General features: G+C 36.8%; 1 pseudogene; it reads left to right on the top strand.

Annotated features, from left to right (window-relative positions):
• Positions 1–1,220: 1,220 nt before the first annotated feature.
• Positions 1,221–4,879, top strand: LOC107824679 (F-box protein At-B-like; annotated as a pseudogene).
• The last annotated feature ends 1,232 nt before the right edge of the window (positions 4,880–6,111 follow it).

Genomic DNA, 6,111 nt, shown 5'->3' with positions numbered 1-6,111 from the left:
ATTGGTCCCTCCGATTTCAGCGTGTACAAACAGAGACTTGAAAAATAATCACACAAAAACTAGAAGTGTAAATAAAATGATTCAAGTTAGAGTTTAAAAAAGTAGCAAGTAACTGCAAAATTAATTGCTACTAGTTTCATTCATAATTGTTTTAACCAAATTCATAAAAAGACAACATAAAACTATATGATTAAATAATAGGAGAAATTTTTCGGTTTCTCTAATTTTATGAGGCCTAATGCGAATGCTTTGGTGGCCTTAGGGTTAAGCTAACCCTGATAGAAAGAGTAACGTATATTGAGTAATTCTAATAGAATGAGTATTAAGTGTTAATAATTATAATGAACGGATTAACATAAATTAGAGCAAAGCTAAAAAAAAAGTAAACAAAGGAAGATTAAATAAATGAGAATTCTGGTGCTTTATGTATGTATTGTTCGTAGGGAACTGTAATTAAAACCTGAATTTTTTAATTTAATAATGATAGATTATTGAATTAAAATGAGATGAAAACTAAAAATATTAAGAATTTAAATTTCCAAAATAAAGTATGATCATATTAGTCTCAATCTATTTCTTTAATATACATGCGCTATTTAGTTCACGGACAATTACAATACGTTCTTTTCTGTAATCTTATAGTTGCTTTTTTAGTCTTCTTTTGCATTTGGACTTCACCCATATGATGATTTATTCATGAGATTAGCTTCGGACTGATTACCCCCTTCTTCAATGCAAATAATATCATGAACTTACCCATTAAACATTTGGGGTTATAAATATGAAAGGCATGGGAGTTATTAAAATTATTAAAAATATAGATTATGAAGATAAAGAGGTGTGAGTTATGAAGATTAAAATTTTAAAATAAGATAAATGGAGAAAATTATGAAAAACCCAAAAAAGAAAAAAAGAAAAATATGTTTCTTAGCTTGAGAGGTACCACCTCATTTTTCTATTGCCCTTTTATATACACATTAATCCAGACATGAAATTTCGCAATAAGACAAGACAATGTTTGGGTGATTAAGAAAAAAAATCTCTAAAAAACTAGAAGAACATTTATATATATGTGTGTGTATTAACAATGTGCGTATTAAACTATTTAATGATAAAATATCCTTTCATCTACCAAGATCTATTATTTGGAGAAATCTCTTATTCTTTATTATGATTTTAAAAAATCTAAGAATTCATAGTACTATATATCATTTGTGTTGTGTGTTTCTTTTTGCAACATATCTGAATTTACACTGCAAATAATTCAAAAGTGTATACCTCTTGGACCAAAAAAAAAGTGTATACCTCCTACTCTTAACTCAATTTCTATAATAATGGTAGGATATTGAGCTGAAAGAAAAAGCAAGGGTTTGATATTCATGGCTGCAACTGACAGTGATAACAAGCGACACCATACTGGAGAAGGAAGAGGTGGTGATTGTGAGGCGTCAATGGAAAAACTTCCACACCACATAATAACTCATGTATTGCACAAACTGGATTTGGAATCTCTTTGCACCGCTGCTTGCGTCTCTCGAACTTTCCATTCCGCCGTCACACACCTTCTTTCTTCTCTTTCCGCTCTCGATCTTTCTGTAAGTCAATTTTCTTTAATGCCCTAATTTTATTACTAGATACAATGAGAAATAAAGAAATCGTTGTATCTCGAGTTCATTTCTTAAGTTTTGTTCCTTAATTATCTAAAGCTTTGTTTAGATTTATTTATATACTTGTTCAGATTATTACGAAATGAAATGATTGGGAATAGGGTGGATTGGATTCCCAGGACTTAATATGCTTGACTCCGTTTAGTTTAGGATTTGATTGCATTGATTGTCTTGAGATTGTTTTGGCACCGAGAATTATTCAGAGTTCATTGCTGGTTGATTTAGGTTGACCTAATTATGTATGCTTTACTAACAAACACTGCGGAGGCATTTCCGTGGCTTCACTTTGCTATGTGGGCATTGCAAGTGTAGCCGATCCAGCCACTCACTGTAAAAATAGTCTTGTGAATCACACCAAAGGTGTGGCCTAGTGGTCAATAAAGTGCGACGAGAACCATGAGTTATCAGGTTCAAATCCCAACAGAGGGAAAAACACTAGGTGGTTTCTTCCTATTTGTCACAACCCTTGGTTGGCAGAGTTAAACGGTACCTCTGCTGGTGGAGATAATAGGTACCTGGTGGAATAGTTGATATGCGCGCAAGCTAGTTCAGACACTATTGTCATCAAAAGATAGTCTGGTGAATCCTCTTATTATCAAATAGAGCAGCGTGGATGCGGAGAATGTATATAGATTGGGATTGAGACGTAGTTGACTGTGTGTTGACTGTCTTTAGTCTGTTAATGTCATTTCTACTTCTGGGATGAACTTTTAACAAGAGTATCTCTTATTTACAGGGATTTTCTCTTGATGAAGAGTCTTTAAAACATGTTGTGCGTAGGGTCCAAGGAGCCAAGAGTTTAACGATCGATTGCCTCCAGGTGGAGAATGATTCCTCCATTATCAATATACTCCATGAACATATCGTAGATTTGAGTTTGCTCAAATGTTCCTCTCTGTCTTATGACATTCTTCGTGCAATTGGAGAAAGGTGCCCCAACTTAAGGTATTCTCTTCTGTCAAACTTCATTTCTTGCTACTTTGAACAATTGACATGCATTGCCCATTGTTATTAGACACATCATTGGTTCTGGTATGAGCTTTACAAGTGGCAATCATTTAATCGGGGCTTAGAAGGCATCAATATCCTCTTCTACATGGAAATGTTAGATTTTCAAATGCTATTATCCTGGAATTCCATCTGCATAAATGAATTTTATTTAGTTGTAGTAGTTCACTTGAGCCATTACATTTCAACTTCCAGAAGCAGATTTGCTAACTTAAATAACTTGTGGCGTACAAGTGTATTTGTGAACCAATTCATTTATCTGCTAATTTTTTATTTAAAATATTTTTCATTGACCTTCCACGATCATTCTTAGGCTGTCTGGTATAGAAAACTGAACTTTGAGCTTTTGAAGTTGGCATTTATTAACTCCATTCTGTATCATTACCTTCAAAAGATGGAACTGTCAAGATAATTGGAAGTCCATTGTGCTTACACCAACAAAATGTTGCTTGTGTACTATGTGACTTCTCCTTGGTTTTGTTTTCCAATGTAAGTCCTTTTTCTTTCTGAAACAGGTTCTTCCTTATAGAATTTGCTGGGCATGTATTACCAGAACTTTTCAAAACAAAGCTTATAGAAATGCTCCAAAAGATTTCCATGTTGGAGGTAAAGTATTCTCATGCATAACAATTTTTCCTCCCTTATTCAAATTGTCCCATGATGCCTCTTCAAACTTACTTACTCTTAGAACTAAGAGATCTGCTCAGAGGTGTCCCTTGGTTCAGATTGCAAAGCTTATCTCTTGTCTTGGACATTATATCAGATAACCTTTTCATCACAGTTGTGAATTCCCTTCCGCTTTTGGTAGAGCTTGATCTTGAAGATAGACCTCTCACTGAGCCATCGATGCGGTTGGACTTGACCAACACTGGACTACAAAGTCTGGAGGTTTGCCAGCATCTAGTTACCCTCTCAATTGCTCGAAGTAGAATATATTATCCCACTTCATTTAAGAGAGTGAACAATTTGGGCATGTTCCTTCTTTCTGAAGCTTGTCGAGGACTGGAATCAGTGAAACTTGGTGGGTTCACAAAGGTTACTGAAGCTGGCTTTTCATCAATTTTGCACTCATGCCAGAATCTGAAGAAATTTGAAGTGCTGAATTCATCTCTATTGTCAGACTTGGCGTTCCATGATATGAGGGGAGTTGCAAGGTCCCTACTTGAATTAAGGTTGTTATCGTGCAGGCTTCTAACCAGTGAAGCTATGGAGGAATTATCCTCATTTAGTAACTTGGAGGTACTTGACACAAGTGGGTGCAGAAGCATTTCTGACCCCTGTCTCAGCTACATATCAGGTCTTACTACACTCAGGACACTAAACTTAGCAGAAGCTGATATTACTGACAGTGGTCTTGCTATTCTTGGTAGAGGAGACTTACCCATTGCACGGTTGTGCATCAGAGGCTGCAAGAGAGTAACTGACAGGGGAATCGGGTTTTTATTTCATGGAGAGCGGAAAATCTGCAAAACATTATCATCATTGGACGTTGGTCAAATGCCCGGAATATCTGATGCAGCCATTTTTACCATTTCATCTGCTGCCAAAGCATTAACTGATTTATGTCTAAGGTACTGCTTCCATGTGACTGATGCTGCAATGAAGATGTTGGTGGATAGACCAAACCACAAGAGTTGTCTACTGCAAAGATTTGATCTTTATAACTGTCGAAGTCTGTCTGATGATTTGATAATGCTACTTCTGGATAAGTCTCCGTTCCGTGGTTTGCGCTGGCTTGGCGTTGGATCTACTCTCTTAGTCAATAAAAGAGGCAATTTCTCCACAATATGCAATGGGCGACCCTGGCTGGTCGTGTGTTTTGATGGTTGTGAATTGGGGTGCCACGACGGTTGGCAATTTCACAAATCAAATGGCTACTGAATTATGCATTAGTGAACAGGAGACCTTTCTGAAAGAAGAAACTGTATAAATCAAGATAGATTTCATCTTTGCTTTCTCAAGGGCTGACACCACCTAGCTTTTCTTTACATTGTTTTAACACCTCAATTAGGCACCGCCTATAGTTGGGTAGCACAAGTTGGCCGAGTTTTGTTCTCTACTTTGTGCTTCAGTTTTTCTAAAATACAGCTTCACTTGATGCACGTTGCATATAGCCTACAAGGCTGCAACCACACTTTTGCGTCTGTACTTGTGCTTGAGCTAGACTTGGTTATGCTTATTTTAGCCTTGCTAGTCTTAGGGTATACCAATCATTATTAAAAATTTAAACCACACAAACACATTATTAAAAATGTGCTTGAGTTATAAAAAATTAAAGATATTAAAAGAATCAGAAAAGTAGGGATCATGATTTTCTTGTTCATTGAGCCTAAAATATTAGTTCTTTCTTCAACTCTTAAATATATTAGGAAACTAATATAATAACTTTTTAATGTAAAATCTATTTTTTAATGCTAAAAAGTCTATTTTTTTTTTGGTTTCCCACCCGGTGTCCGGTACTCACATTGGAGCCTGACTATATCCGGATTTGCGCCGCGTAGGGGCCCATTCGCGGGGAAGCGCTCCCTACCAAGGATTTTTTCATACCCAGGGCTCGAACTCGAGACCTCTGGTTAAGGGAAGAGCACTCTCATCTAGGGCTGCTCGGTGGGTCGGGCCTGAACCGGACCGGACCGGGCCCGCGGTCCTAACGGGCCTGGTGGGCCGGTCCTGGTGGTCCTCCTGAGCCCGTCACGGGCCGGTCTTCAAGTTTGAGCCCACGAGCCCGGGACCGTCAGGCGGGCCTGGGCCGGTCCTGGCGGGCCCAACGGCTATTTTTTTTTTTTTTAGAAAAAATTAAAATTCTCCAACGGCCATATTTAAAATCTAGCCGTTTGGGCTGAAAATATGACCGTTTTTAAGTTTAAAAAATGGTCATTTGGCCCCCAAACTTTATTTTAACCCCAAACTTTATATAATTACATTTTTTCCCATTTCTCAACTATAAATACTCCCTCATTCTTTCATTTTTATTCACCAATTCATCAATATCTCTCAATCTCTCTACTATAATTACTTAATTTATTGTTGAAATTTCGTGAAAAATTGTGAAGTTGTTGAATTGAAATTTTCAAGTGTTCAACGATTTTCAATTTTCAAGAAGTTGTTCGGCAATCCGGTAAACTCGTTTCAACTCTTACGTTTTTAGAATATATTTTTGTGTGGTTTAGTTTGCATAATTATAATTAATATGGCATTTACTTTGAAAAAAATATTTGGTAAAGGAAAAGATAAAACCGGTGAAAGTAGTGGCCAACCAACTACCCTTCCCCCGGCTCCCCGACCTAGAAAAGATAAGCAAGTTGAAAGTAGTCGCCAACCTAGACGTCCTCCTCCTTCCGTAATTCTTGATAGTGATCACCCTTGTTTTCAATTTACCGATAGTGAATTTTATCATAATGTTGCACCAGGTGATAGATTAGATGATGAAATTATG

The sequence above is a fragment of the Nicotiana tabacum genome, chromosome 10 (assembly GCF_000715075.1).
Source record: "Nicotiana tabacum cultivar K326 chromosome 10, ASM71507v2, whole genome shotgun sequence".
In the NCBI taxonomy this organism is placed as follows: domain Eukaryota; kingdom Viridiplantae; phylum Streptophyta; class Magnoliopsida; order Solanales; family Solanaceae; genus Nicotiana; species Nicotiana tabacum.
Note: the sequence above shows the minus strand (reverse complement) of the source record. Positions and strands in the feature narration are given on the sequence as shown.